Genomic DNA, 15867 nt, shown 5'->3' on the forward strand with positions numbered 1-15867 from the left:
TCCAACCAGTTATTCACTCTCCCAAATATATATACTCTCCCATTTCCCTCTGTCAGTTGCCAGATTGTCTTTGTTCTCCAAGTAGGCAAGCTTTCCAGGGATTTCCTTATGATTTGTTTACAAGATGATATTTACTGTGTCTTTCAGAGATTTTTTTCCCCTCTTGTATTTTGGCTCCATGTTTCTCATTATTCTCTGTATGACTTTCGCCTGTTTGTTGGAATTCAGCTTTTTGTTTATTTACGGAGCACGACTTTATCAAACAGATTACTTTCTTTTTACATCCTTTCTCTGGCAGGGAAACTCAAGCAGATTTGACACCGTATAAAGATGAAAATTAGTCAATGTCACAGTAATGCAATATCTATGTTTTGATGGATGTGTCACGTGCACAGGCAAAACAATGCTTGTGGTGAACAAGCATCCCACTATCAAATTTCTGTCTTGTCACGTGATGCAAAAAAAGAAAAGAATTAATCCTACTTGTAAATACTTTTAGCCCTTTTTCATTAGTACCTACTCAGCTTAACTTGAGCTTTTTATAAAAACTTTTTAGGGTTTTAAATTAGGTGGTAGGGTAGTACCTGCTACTAGGTACTTTTTTAGTACCAACTCGACAGGGTTTCCAAGCGATCTGAGTGGATCTGAAAATGTGACGTCAGCAGAAGATTGGCTAGTCAGTGGCTCGTCATGAGTCATGAGAGGGAAACGGCAGCAAAAACACCAACACCGTGTTTCTCAAGTCTGACAAAAAGCCATACTGAGCAGCACGTATACCATATATTCAATTACCTCCATTGTCGTGTTGTGTTTGTGTTGCACACAAATGACGTCACGGACTTTCACTATCACGCCATTACTTTTGCTATCACAACCCCACGCACATTGAGGTGGTACTCAAATGTAATGGAAAAGCAAGCAAAACCAGAGTAGAGTAGTACTTGTGGAAAAGAGGCTTTTGCAAATATTCTGGAGTGGAAAGGTCAGAGGGTCAGCAGAAAGGTATAACTCTGGTAGTTATACTGTTACCTCTAAATTAGTTTTGACAAAGCGCATCTTTTCTTGTCAGCTCACGTTATCTCAGTTATTTCTTCTCCATATTTCCTTTGCCTCACTAGCTTTGCGTAACACAGAGACACAACTGCATACTGTGTTCACAGCGGGTGACCCACAAATAACCTCCTGTTCTATAACTAGCGAGCATTATTTAGAGGCCAGCGGAGGAAAACAGCAGATTAATATTTGAGTGACAGAGTGAGTGAACACTTTTACAAGAAGTCTGCTTTATTTTACTCAATCGTCCAAGTTCAAGATCTTATTCTCTAAAATACACTTTCAGCACTTGGTTTGGCTTCCCTTCAGCAAGGAAGAATGGCAGTTATTGGAGAAAATGGCTCAGTCGGACAAACAATCAGTGAAAAAAGGTCAGCTACAGCTGAACTCCAGCATCTCGCACCACACAGTGATGGAAGCGTGATGGAAAGCACTCTTGCTGAAGATCGACAGCTGCTCTCTGATCCCTGTGGGGGGTGTTGGGTGGGCTATCTGATGGTTCAGTCAAGCTGTTTCAATCTATTGCTGGTCCCCCCCCCCCCCAAGGACACCCATAGTCTTTGCTGAAAAGAGGAAAATGCATCAGACACACAGAGATCATCTCCTGTGAGAGGAGTGCACAGATGTGGAGGCAAAGCTGGGAATTCTTGCAGGAGAGATGAGATATGGGGCCACAGACTGCATGAAAGCAAGACGTAGCTTCCAGGTCTGAAAAGGGAAGCCTATGCACATGTGCCTTTGACCTGCAGCCTTTCTAACGGCCAGCAGGGGGCAAATTTTGAGGTTGTGAAAGGATGGAGTAATTTTCTTCCTTAGGTTGTTTTGTTTTTGCAGAAGCATTCATAGAAATCTGTTTTATATAATAAAAAAAAAAAGTGTGGACTTCTGTACTTTAAGCATATATTCCTCAATCTTTTCTATTTTATTATCTAGTGGCTCCTTCTGGAGTCCTGACTTAAAAGCACCAGAAACATTATGCCCTTATAACAATTTGTTTTTAAGGCTTGTTTTTAAGACTAATATGGAGACACATCAAGCCCTTCGGTTCTTGTGGTCATGGCAGTGTGGCCATACAGTGCAGATTTACAACTACCATGATGAACTGTGCAGATAAATTCTATTTGGATAGTTAGAATAACAAACCTAAATAAAATAAACCGATTGCTTATACATTTATGCATTTCACTATGACAAAAAAAACAAAAAAAATGCTGCACACCTGAGGCTAGGTACACACGTAGACGGGTATTTTTGAAAACAGAGATTTTCCGTTTTCATTTTAAAAAATAATCCCGTCCACACGTAAACGCAGAAATGAAGGAAAACGCTGCTAGGAACATGTCAAAGCAACAGGTGGCGAAATGTTGGCCAATCAGAAGTCTAGAAGCCTCGGTGGGAAGTACTAAACAAAGATGGGGCATAGAAGCAGAACCGAGTCGTATGTGTGCAGGGACAGTAACAGTGTGTGTATATGTAAGTTTTTAAACACTGCAGAGAGTATACAGTAACAGTGTTGTAGCAATTCATTTCACCGAAACAATAACGTGGCGCACAGTGTGACATCAAAAATGGCGCACACCTTTGATGCTGCGTTTTCTTCTTTTTTCTCGTCCACACGTAAATGCAAAATCTGAGTTTTCGAAATTATCCACCCTGGCAGGCGTTTTTAGAAATCTCAGTTTTCAGTGACCGAAAACGCCGTTTACGTGTGGACGAAAGGTGCAAACGCATAGAAAAATCTGCGTTTTCAAAAATACCCGTGTACGTGTGGTTGTAGCCTCAGTGAACATAGAAACATCAGAAACAGCATCACTGTTCCCAGACTCTTAAAAAATAACATTTCAGCGTCATGTGAAAAATTTCTTCAATGATTCACGTCATGTCTCCGCTCATCAAAAATTCAGTGACTCATTATATCCCGTGGACTCCCTTTGACCCACCTTTAAACTCATCTAAATCTTTTGCAGTGCCCAATTATTTATTTTTTTAAACAAAATCCACTGAGACCAGCTCAGCATGTTTACAGCTCACAGAGGACACTAATTGCTTAATTGCATCATGCGGTACAACGGCATTAAAGCAACAGCGTGTATTTTTTGTTGTTTAATTAGATTGTCCCTTTAATTTTTTAATTTATGTGTCATTGGGGTTGTAGCAGAATTTCCTAAGGGGGAACATAGTCTTTGGTCAGTTAGTCAGTTTTATTCTGAGTTTAGGTCATTTCAGTTTTCTGGCATTTCTCACTACTATAATTAAAAGAAGGCTTATGTTTTCCTCTTTAGTCACTTAAATCTGGCCGCATGGCTCTGTGCAGGGACCGCCTCTACTTTTCACAAATGCAAGGCAGCAACATCAGCAGCAAGTCTACAGCAAGACAGAACAAAACAGGCATCAGTGAAAACAGATAAGACACTGATTGACTCAAAAATGGCATGCATACCATGAATATGGGAGTGGAGGTGGGTTACTAAGCAGCTTGCAAGGGATAAATATGCTTATAGTGAACATCAACCAGGTGAGGGTGATACTACCATTTTATTTTATAAGCTCAAGGTTTCATCACAGAGAGAACGCACTGGGAAACACAGTCAGCTTTTATAAGCGCAGTTAAATGCTAACATTTTTACACAAGGGTTATTTGGCTTTTGAGCATTTTTGCTCGAATGAGATAAAATTAGATCCCTGACATTTTTCAGACATCAACGAGACAATTCCTTTCCATAGCAGATTAGCCCCAGAGTCTCCCCCCCCTCCGCCACCTTCTGCTACTGTAAGCTAATGTGCATGAATGTACGCCGTGCCTGTCGGCTTAAAGCCCGTCAATGTGAAGGCAGGAAAAGCTGGTGGATGGGGCTTGATGATCAAAGCACTGTAAATCCTGCCTGCTGCTGGTGGAGTGGGAGAGCGGAGATTCCCCAAGAAAGAGCCTCACAGCTGGAATCATACAGCTGGTAATTTTCCTTCACCTTTGAAAGAAGCTGAAGAAAAACAGGCACGCACGCACGCACGCACGCACACACACACACACACACACAACAGCAGCAGCAGCCCGAGAATAATTTGCCCCTCAGAAGGATTTCATGTTTCTATGGAGAAGAATGTCTATTTTTAGGAGTGATATAAATAGATCTTTCTGTAGCTCCAAAGCTTGGATTCTTGTGTGAATATCCCCCCGAGCCTTTACTGTATATAATTTCTCTTATTCATGTGTCTCTATGGACATTTTTTTATATAACACAGCCATAGATTTATCTGCCTTCCTCCTGAGCAAGTGTGTGTGTGTGTGAGTGTGAATGACAGTCAGAAACATGAACAGTTAGTGGGGAAGTGCAGACAATGAAGTGTAATTTGTCTCAGTGACATTAGTGCTGAGCTGTATGGTCTCAGTGCCTGAGTGCAATAGGCATCAGGTTGTCACATTCAATGAGATACACTTTCCAAAGCCCTCCTAGGACAAGTAAAATCACCAAAAGCTGCGAGGTAACATCCTTCCTCACAGAGGAACACCACTGGAGCTGATCAAACTAAAAGGCAGTCTTCACTGATGTCCCGGGTACAACAGTCGCTTCATCGCCAGGCTTTGGGAAGTGGACACAGAGAAGCAGAAGGACTACAATGACTTTGGGTGGAGGCGAGATGGGGGTGAAACAAGGAGCAACTTTGTAGCCGTGGAAACAGTTGCTAAGGAGCGAACCGAGGCTTTCCCAGACAGAGAAGAAACAGAGATGTGATTGTGATGGGAAACAAGGTGCAGTAAGGCACTTTCCTATATTACTAAATTGTACAGGGTACAAATCTCCAACAGAGTAGCGCCTAAATATTAATTTCACTGTTCTATGGATTTAGCTTCTTTAAAAATAAATCATGACAACCATGAAGCCTAGGTTAATCCTTGATACATGTTTTATTGTACTGAAAAAGACAATAAAAGGAGAAGGACTCAATGAAGCTCAGAGATTTCCTACTCAAATATTAGCTCAACATGATTTGAACAGATGCTGATCCATCATATAAGGTCATTGAGATACCTGCCTCTTCTCCTGGTGACAAGAGTCAGTGTATAGTCTGGATAAACACCTAGTGTGGAAGGACAAAATCCCCTTTAACACAAAGAAACCTCCAGCAGAACCAGGCTCAGACATCTGATGTGACTGGTTGGGGCAAGAGATAAAAGGAGAGGACGTGCAAGGATAAAGACAAAACAAACTAGACAGAAGGTAATGACATGAAGCAGTGGCCTATAAACATATGGTGAGTGAAAAGAGGGGAGCAGAGAAGAAATATTTAGTGCATAATGGAGATTCCCACAGCAGCCTCACCCCATAGCAGCAATAAATAAGGTATACTTTATGGCTAGCTAGTCCAACCCTATGATTTAATAGTGACTATCAGCAACAACTTGCAGTTGAAGAATACACATTTTTCCTTTTGTACTGGCTTTAAAAACACTTTTTTAGAAGAAGGATTAAAGGATTTAACAGTCGGTCTATGGCAATCAGTTTTTTAAATACTAAATCAGAACAGAAACTAATACAGAAGTTTTTTTCTGAGGACTAACTAATTAATAACTTTATTAGGCTCTAATATTGAAATTTATTCAGTGTCTTCCCAGGATTAAGATGCACTTTTTAGCAGTGTCTGTAAATCACATAAAAGGCATCAGATTAGGCGAGAAATGTGTCATCACAAACCTGAAAACAGGGCTGCGTTTTTAGATAAAGGATAATAATTGTCTTCAGTGCACTCTGATATGTGCAAATGAAGAGGAAATATGCACCAGAGCCTGCATGCTAGTTCAGGCAGGCAGCTTGAGCAACACTGCATCACACACATGCAACATCACACCTCTTCTCACATCACATATCAAACAGTTCAATTCAATTTTAATTCAGAAGCGTTATTTCAAGGTGGTTTGTACTGTGCGGCAGCCTACAATATTAAAGAGAGAGATCCAATGATTAGAGGATCCCCTATGAGAAAGCACTTGATGATGGTGGAGAAGAAGAACTCGCTTTTGAGGAGACCTCCAGGAGAACCAGGCTCAAAAGCTACTCTATTTATTTAATTTATAGCTTACACTACTGCCACTATTATACATAGGTTAGATTTTTTTATGCACTATACTTTCAAAAGTATTTTTTCATCGGACTTCAGATGCATATGAATTTCAGTAACATTCTTACTTCATAGGGTTTAATATGATGTCGGCCCACCCGTTTGCAGCTAAAACAGCTTCAACTCTTCTGGGAAGGCTTTTCCCAAGGGTTAGGAGTCTGTTTGTTGGAATTTTGACCATTCTTCCTGTAGTGCACTTGTGAAGTCAAACACTTAGAACGGACAAGAAGGTCTGGCTCCACTTTAATTCATCCCAACGGTGTATATCTGTTTGAGGTCAGGGCTCTGTGCACGCCAGTCAAGTTCTTACACCAAACTGAGTCCTCCTGAACCCCAAACAATAATCCCCCCTCCATCAAACTTTACATTTGGCACAGTGCAGTCAGAGAAGTACTGCTGTGCTGGCAACCACCAAAACCCAAACTTGGTGAGCTTTACACACCTGCATCCAACGCTTTGCATTGCACTTGGTGATGTGAGGCTTGGCCATGGAAACCCATTCATTACGCTGTCTACACACTGTTCTTAAGCTAATCTGAAAGCCAGATGAAGTTTGGATGTCTTTAGCGATCAGTGTTGGTCAAGTTACTTGAAAAAAGTAATCAGTAACTAATTACTGATTACTCCCCCAAAAAAGTAATCCAGTTACTTTACTGATTACTTATTTTCAAAAGTAATTAATTACTTAGTTACTTAATTACTTTTTAAAAACACGATTTACAACCTGAAGAGGTGATAAAGCGATAGATCTTTCAGCCCAATTCTACTTTTTCTACATAATCCATCATACAAAATGTAATCAAATGGAAAAGTCTCTTTTTTTTAACTTGTTTTATTAGTTTTAATCTTTTAACTTTATGCATCAAGCAAAAATTTAATTATATGCAACATTCTCTGACTTGAATAAATTAGTTTAACATTTAAACCTATTTTCTGCACATTTCAGCACATAAAATAAAATATTTTTTGTGTTTACACTCAGTCTTTCAAATAGATGCAAGTAAAACACAGCAGAAAATAAATAAAGTCAAAGACTCAGCGGTCCTGTTGCTCTATTTTCACCTGTAAAGCAGGACTGGGGGTAGGCGGAGGTTTACCCTGGTGCAGGTGTGCTGCGGTCAGTTGAAGAATCCGCGAGTTTCTCTGTGAGTTTCCCATTACCTCGTTGTGCACTCGGTGCTTTCTTGGAAGTTTAGGGGTTTTCTTCCCACGCACAACGGACGCTAATGTTTTTGTCACTTTTTATGGAATCCAACTCAAAGTAAGGTCAGTACTTCCACGCTTTAAACGCTGCACGCTCATACTCTCTCCCACAATCAATATGTGATCCATTGTTGACCTGCACACAGCTGTTGTCACGAACGTCGCACTCGCTTACGTCACTGTCGTGAGACATTCTCGCAAAAAAAAATCAGGGTTTTAGTAACGCAGTAACGCAGCGTTCCTACGGGAAAGTAACGGTAATCTAATTACCGATTTTGCAATGTAATCCCTTACTTTGCTCGTTACTTGAAAAAAGTAATCAGATTACAGTAACGCGTTACTGCCCATCTCTGTTAGCGATTGACTCTGCAGAAAGTTGGCGACCTCTGCACATTATATGCCTCTGCTGACCCCGCTCTGTGATTTTATGTGGCCTATGACTTCATGGCTGAGTTGCTATCATTTCCAATCGCTTCCACTTTGTTCTAATACCACTAACAGTTGACTGTGGAATATTTAGCAGCGAGGAAATTTCATGACTGGACATGTTGCACAGGTGGCATCCTGCGACAGTCACTGAGCTCCTGCGAGTGACCTATTCTTTCACAAATGTTTGTAGAAGCAGTCTGCAAGCCTAGATGTTTGATTCCATACACCTGTGGTCGTGGAAGTGAACACCTAAATTCAATGATTTGGATGAGTGAGTGAATACTTTTGGTATTCACTTAGTTCTTCTTTTACACTAAGGTGAGGGGGAAACAGCGTTTCAGTTCTCCTGTATGCCCTGTAAATGTAGCAAACTAACAATAGAAAATCTTTGAATCTTGAAATCACAAGGACAGGTAGTTGGTATGTGAGAGGAAAGGATAGAGGGAAGATCTGCATAAAGATATCCCAGAAACAAACAGGAACACACCCTTTCAATATGAAGGGCTATTTAGCTGCAAAGCTTCACATCTCTCTCTTGCTCTTTGAACCTCTCCACCATGCCAGTAGGCTCTGTGTGTATATTTATTCATCACTTTATCCACCGAGTGTTAGGATTCCAGCAGAATCCAGCTCATCTCCCTCTCTCTTCGCTCTCAGGTGGAGTTGGCTACAGGTCTGGTTTTGCTCCTGCCTCCTCCTCTCAGTCAGCACACTGGTCTCCCATCTACTCATTACTCTGGGATTCAAAAGGCCAGCTTAAACCTCCACTCTCTGTCAGTTTGTCGTCACCTTTGTGGTGGTTATGAGACTCACTCCCTCTGAGTAACTTACCTCCCAAGTGATCTGACTTTGCAGTTCTTGTTCACCTGCCAGTGGTGAGCTAAGGCTGGATCAAGATTGGAGCTTTCACACCAAGAAAACTGAGCACTTTCTTATAAGGATTTATCAAAAAACACTAAGCTGTCAAGGAAAATCCAATCCCCTGCTCAGTCTCTGTGCAGCAATGCTTACCAGAGTGAAACTTACCTGAATCCTGATTTAATTCTTGCTTACGTAGTTATGTACTTTAATCATTTGGGTCCATACATTCGTACAAATAACCCACTTATTCCAAAACCTGATGACTTGTCTGAAAATGTATAAACACGCCAGTTATTTAAAAATTCACTAAGTAAAAGCTTTTCTGAGTAAAATTTTGAGGTCACATGAACACGTGTTGGGCTCTTCTCGTGATTGCTCATTTCTATTCAGTTCTGTTGCCACTTTGTGTCCAAACAGGAGTGTGAATGTGTGTTTTCTTTCTGCGCTTTAGTTTCTATATTTAAAATGAGGAAATAAGCTAAGCTTAGAAACACATAACTGTCATGGTGAACACAGTAAGAGCAAACAACCGCATTAATTATTTGTTCCACCTGAACTTCTTACACCCAGATGTGGCTCCTGAGCCTCTGCGGGCTCCCCATCTGCATCGCCTCTTCTTCTCCCTTGCTGCTGTGAAATCTGAGTGACAGAAAACAGGGACAAAGAGGACATCCCATTAATATGCTAATCCATGCGGGGATGACTTCAACACGCCGAGCATAGTCAGAAATACACATATGTCAGCTATGAGGCATACTGTGCAAAATCAGGGCTCAGGGAGGAGGAAGAGGAGGTGGATACGCATGTACTGTGGATGGGGTGCATAAAAAGCTAAATTGGTGGGTTTGTGGGGATCCCCACATCCGCACAGCAGCACATTTATCCCACTGAATAACATCTGAAATACTGAAGAGAGGAGTCTGAAGCAAAGCAGACTGTGGATTGTGTGTGACTGGCATGTCTCTGCCATGTGCGGCCTTGTTTGCTCTTTGCTGGCATCAATAATCCATGCGACCTGCTCTTATGCACAGACAGATGAGCACTGGGGGCTTATATAAGAGTCAGGTCTAAGAGTCGGGACTGACCCTCCGGGACCTGACTGGCTGACAAGAGAAGTGCAAACCACGACAACATAAATCTGTTTACTGGACAGGCTTTCATCTGTTCTGCAGCACTCGCACTTTATGCAGGCGATATTTTCAGAGAGAATCCACTGTATGGCTTGACACTTTAAATCCACCAGCGGTTTGTTTCATTGCTGCTGATAAGGCCGATAGTGGTGTGAAATGGGTTTGAAAGATGCTGCCGGCATCTCCTGACCGAGAACAACCTGCTCTCTTCTCTGTCTCAGTAAATGTACCGCGTCACTGTCAGTAGACTCCCCCTGCCTCGCAGAAGAAGACAGAGATAGACAGCCAGGCAGAGTCTTTCATCCCATTCCCCTTATCTTCCTGGCCAAAATCCCCTGCCTCCAGAAAGCAATTTAAAGGCCAGACAGAGACAGAGGAGAGGGAGCGAGTCAGAGCGATGCAGGAACGCAACCTCATGATAAACCAGCAGGCATCTGGTTCACTTGAATATAACAGTCCACATCCTGAAGAAGCGAAAGCCTACTACAGTAAAAATGCATAAAAATATTTAACAGTGAAATACAATTACATCTGAGCACCATCTATTAACAAATATAGACATGTTACAAACAATATAAACATTTGATTATGGTTTTGAGTGTAGTTCTGGTAATAAAGACGTGTTTCTGAACTTACATGATAATATTAAGACCAAGATCTAATATCAACAGGCTGACCGGGAGCAGGTCCAAAGGTTCAGCCACAGACCTGTGTGAGATATGATTCCTCAAACTTTTCTTTGTGAAGAGCGACACTGATTAATCTCTGACAGTGGCCCTGCAGGAGCCTGTGCTCTGTCAGGCCCCCTTTGTGGGTTGACATTTGGGGGAGGTGCTTATTTGCTGATGATCAATACCTGACTCATGTCCATACAGATTAGCACAAAGACCGGAAATGGAGGAATCAGCTAGTTTGGCAGAATCCCAAAAGATAATCTTCTACAGGCAGAGTTGGCAAGTAGAAATACAAATACTACTATTAAAAATACTTTAGTAAAAGTTGAAGTACTGATTCAACTACTTAACTCAAGTAAAAGTAAAACAACACAGGCTCTGAAATGTACTCAAAGTAAGAAAGTAAAAAGTAGTTCTTTGGAGGACGTTTCTATTTTTATGCAAAGCTAACTGAACCTTGTGCTGTATTAACATAATAATAAAATAATATCAGTAGATGGGAATACAGACTTAAATCTATTTTTTTCTAATTCTAATTATACTCAGCTTGACTCTGACAATGAAATCACAGCTACTGTGCACCAGTTACACATTGTTCTTTACTTTAAACCCATCACAGTACAGCAAACTAACCTCTTTATCCTGCACTAACATGCAGCCTTTAAATAACACAGTTAGTCTGTCTCAGTTTGCTATGCAGCATGTTTCACAATATGAAAAAAAAAAAGGTCCCATGTTCAGACACAACATCTGATTTAAAAACATGAGGACTTGCATGTGAGCTTTCCTTACCTTTAAATCTAACCTCTCTTCTCCCTCTCCTGTCTTTCTTATCTTTCTCCATTTCTGAGTTTCTATGCTCCATCCTCTGGTGAGTAATAAACGAACAGGACTGCCTTTCATGTGTTTAGGCTCAGATCAGTTTGATGTTTGGAGGCTGGAAGTATTTGTATTTGTACTTTTACTTCCCGCCTCAGTCTACAGGTTGGTGTCACTGTGAAACAAAACTGGATTTTGCACTTGTTTCTTGTGTTGGCCATATACTGTTATATATCATCACTCACTCCGTCTGCACTTGTTTCAGTTTCAGGTGACTTCTCTGATACTTGTTTATCATGTTGCTTTGAAAACTCCAAGCTCTGCTGCTAATTTGCATACAGTTTATTCAAATGTTAGTGATGGGGGATGGCATGTAATTAATTAATCAAATTTGATTACTAAAACAGAATAAATGAGCTAATTGTTGTCAGACATTCTGTTTATAATAACGCTCTCACTTTGCCTTTTAGTCCTCACTCCCAGGCTGCCGCATGTCTCAATTCATATTCATGCTTTTATTTTTTCAGCTGAATTTTGATTAAAGTTAATTAAATCCATTAGAGTTATAAACTCTGTGTGTAAAGTACATGATAGCATCACACAGTTGCTGCAGATTTGCTGGTTGCACATCCATGATGCGAATCTCCACTTTGGCCACTGTGGAGGCCATTTGAGGAAAGTGAATTCACTGGTAAGTTTGAGAAACCAGTTTGAGATTATCTGACGTTGCATATCATCCTTAAGCAGAAGTTGAGACTCGTCAGACCAGGCAACGGTTTTCCAATCTTCTGTCTCAGCTTCCTGTCCTTTGCTAGCAGGACGGTCACCCGGTGTGGTGTTCTGCTGCTGTAGTTAATCTGCTTCAAGGTTTGATGTGTTGTGCACACAGAGATGCTATAACCAGTTGGTTATTTGAGTTACTGTTGTCTTCTTAGGAAACAGTAACTCATATGACCCTGGAGCAAGTTGTGTGGGAAATTCCCAGTAGCAGTTTCTGAAATAACCAGCACAACTACAACCACAACACGTCCACTTAAATCACATTTTCTTCCCCCTCAGATCCTCAGTTGAAGTTCAGCAGGTCATCCAAACCACGTCTGGATGACTAAATCCATTCAGTTGCTGTGATGTGGTAGGCTGATTAAATACTTGTGTTAACAAGCAGTTGAACAGCTGTACCTAACAAAGTGGCTGTCGAGAGCGTATAAATAATCCCAGTGTTTATATGAAATGTTCCTCTGAGTTGTGCTGCCTCGAGCTGCTTAAATAAGAAGATTTTAAAAAGTATTGGCTCAGATAATAAGCGGTTCACTGTGCTTGTAAAGACAAATAATCAGTGTTGAAGACTGGATGGTAATTATCACCTTCTGGATTATATCTGTTAAGAACACAATCTACGGTAACTGTAATCTAATTAGATAGACGAAAACAAAAACGATTTCCAACAATATCAAGTCAGCACGACACAAAAGTCACACACTCGCTGTGGAGCTCTGAGTCATAGACAGATTATCTGAGTGGCCTGATTTTGTCAAAGTTGGCTCTGTCCATTAAGCAGAACTCAGACACACAGCTCTGACATTATTATAAAGCACGGCTGATAACGGCGTTTAAAATTGTGGCCAATTCAGGCGTGGAAACCCCAATCAGGCTGAACCCTCCTCGCTCTCTTCCAGGACATGATTAATCTTAACCTGGATGGCAGTGCTTAATTAAATATTGAGGCAGCTTAAATGGCTGCGCTGTCGCTTTGTTTTATCGGTCACTTCCTAAGATGACAGTCCCATCTTTTCCCTCGCTCCTCTGCATCTGGAGACAACACACTTCTGCTCTTATCTGAAGCACTGGCCCTATCAGGTAGACACAATGTACTTTAGGAAGTAAAATAATGCGAGCACAGCTGCACGCACGGCTCTGTGGAACATTTCATTAGAGGGTAAAAAGCTGGTGAGAGCTGGAATGAATTTAGACATTCAGGTACTAGGAGTTATGAAGCACATCTCATCAGATCTATCTGACATGAATGAATGCATTAAAAAAAATCCTCTTTTCGTGGCGCTGGGTGAAAGCTCAGCCCTTTCAGCAGAAAAATTCAGATGGAGTCTGGGATTACAAAAGCAGGCAGTCTACTGTGAGGTTATAATCTGCGCTGTCTCTCCCCTGCTGTCCCTTATCTCTGGCTGCCTTTATCCTTTATTCAACCGGGACAGGTAAAAGCAAAGTCAGATTGCTCACTGACAGCCTGAAGATGAGAAAACTCCTCTAAATGGGGAAATGTTCTCAAAGGAAAAAGTCTGGGAAATATTTACTTTGTTGCTGTGTGGTAACAATGAGAAGACTGATACTAGGTAAAAAGCATACCACCAAGTTTGGACACGCACACACAGCCAGACTAGGTCCTGAAAGAGCAAAATCCTTCACTCCTAAAGCTAACCAATTAACCCGTGGTATACTGTTTAATCCTTACATAAACAAACAATTTGCCACTGAGCATTAACTAACCCTCTCAGTCTCCTGGCAACTGCTAGGCGGGAGATATGCTTCAGTTTTCTGTATGGATTAAAGATACATGGTGCACTGTTCATTTTGCATAGAGCACACATGAAGGTTCATGCTGTTTTTAAACTGTCCAAGATGTTAGGCTAAACTAAGACCAGGACAACCTATCTGCAGACAAGAAAACAAAGCAGGTGGTGATAGGCCAGGAGCAGCCATCTACAGCTAGCCCCAAGCCCCAGCATTGTATGAAGTTATGCTAGCCCTCCTGTTAAGGACATGTTTTTACCCTTTAAATTAAACGAGGTACATATCATGTAGTATTGCGGGTAGATACCTACCTACTTGCGATGGCCTTAATTTTATCCAGTCTGTATGCAAAGCTCAGTGTAGCCTTAAACTTGTTGGCTTAAACTAAAGCCTGAAATTGGCTGTTAAACTGTGGGATGCTCCCCAGCCGAGCCACTAGGGGTGGGTCTTGGAGACTGACTGGAAAATAAAGGGACCATGTCTGAAGGAGACCCATTGCAGAAGCCTGGGTTCAAATCTGCTAATCTTGAAATTATTTTATTGCACCAGAAAAGGTTTAAGAACGATTACCAAGTTAAGACAAGTGTCTAGTCCGTAAGCTAGCCTAAGCTAACTACAGCCTTTTTTTTAACCCAGTCTGAATTTCTACAAACCTTAAACCTTCACTTTGCTGTCGCTATGCTAAATCATCTATTTTTACAAGGACTAAGCTAATTAACATTAACAATTAAAGTTTTTTCACGAGGCTTTATTTCAATTAACTTTCCTAACAAAAACATGACCTACGACTGGTCTTTGGTAGGCCTGTGGTGCTCTTTCAAAGATTTTGTTTGGAGCTCATAATGTTGCATTCGTAGGGACGATGATGAAATTAACATAAAATATACAAAAATAAAAAAATTTGGGATTTATAATAAAGTTGGAAAAAGAAGAAGCTAAGTTTACATGTTTTCAGGTGTCTCGATGACATAAAAGCTGCATGTATAGAAGCACCAGTGAAACCTGGAAGCCATGTTTCTACCACCTTCTTTGCTGTTGTTGAAATCTCCCATATATTAAATTTCAGGCCTCTTTGAGTCTCTCAATTATAACATGTCTGGGTAGACTAATCAAAAAGACTTCTGTCTTTTTGTAAGCCTCTGCTGCTCAGATGTTAGTTTCCAACAAAAACATTAAAAACAAGTAAATCAAGACTAAAACAATTATTGTACAATTCTGGGTTAAAACAATGTTTCTGTTCTGCCTTTTGTTCCCTGTTTTTATAAAATTGCTTTGTGAAATTGAAGTAAAAAAATCTGCTACCTTAATTTTTCCAATCTCTTAGCTTGATATTTACTAGCACTACCAGCTAGTTTGTAGTTATGTCATGTGGCAGACTGCTTTGTGTAACGAAACACAGGCAGTGCCAGATGCGTCTGCCAGTCAGATTAAAGCTTTATGAGGATTAAACGGACTCTACAGTGCCTACTGCCCTCCAACACAGATAACACAATCAGCTGCAGCCACACACTCTTGTTTCTCAGATGCATTTCTTGCTGCATGTTAAGTGATTTCTCTGAATATGCACAAGTTTGTTCAGTTTGGTCATCGACCTGCAGGGGCACAGAGCTGAAGCTCCAGAGGACCCTGACTCAAACAGCTTAACTATGATGTTTGCGATTTTGGGAAAATCCATTAAAATCCCCTTTGTCTGGTTGAATAACTGAAATGCAGTGAGGTCACAGTTACACAGTTGAAAACAGATTATGAAAAAGGATGCTGGGCAGCTGAGAGATTTAAGTGCAAAATTGTGTTTTGGACAATGAAGATCTTTTGTGCACAGTCTTTCCTGCAGAGGAAAATCCCCGAATGAGGAAGAAAATCATCAGGATTGCAATAAAAAAAACCTATTTTAGTCAGTTTTTAACTTTGCAGGTCATTTGTTTCACCCGAAAAATAAAATCAGAAGTAGCAGAAGAGCATCGCCTAGTGGCCATTTCTGATTACTGCGTCATGTTGACTCAATGAAGATTGAATCAATACGATTTGGGGAGGTTTTTAGGAAAAATAACAAGAGT

The sequence above is a fragment of the Simochromis diagramma genome, unplaced genomic scaffold (assembly GCF_900408965.1).
Source record: "Simochromis diagramma unplaced genomic scaffold, fSimDia1.1 OVJJ01000131.1, whole genome shotgun sequence".
NCBI classification, from domain to species: Eukaryota; Metazoa; Chordata; class Actinopteri; order Cichliformes; family Cichlidae; genus Simochromis; species Simochromis diagramma.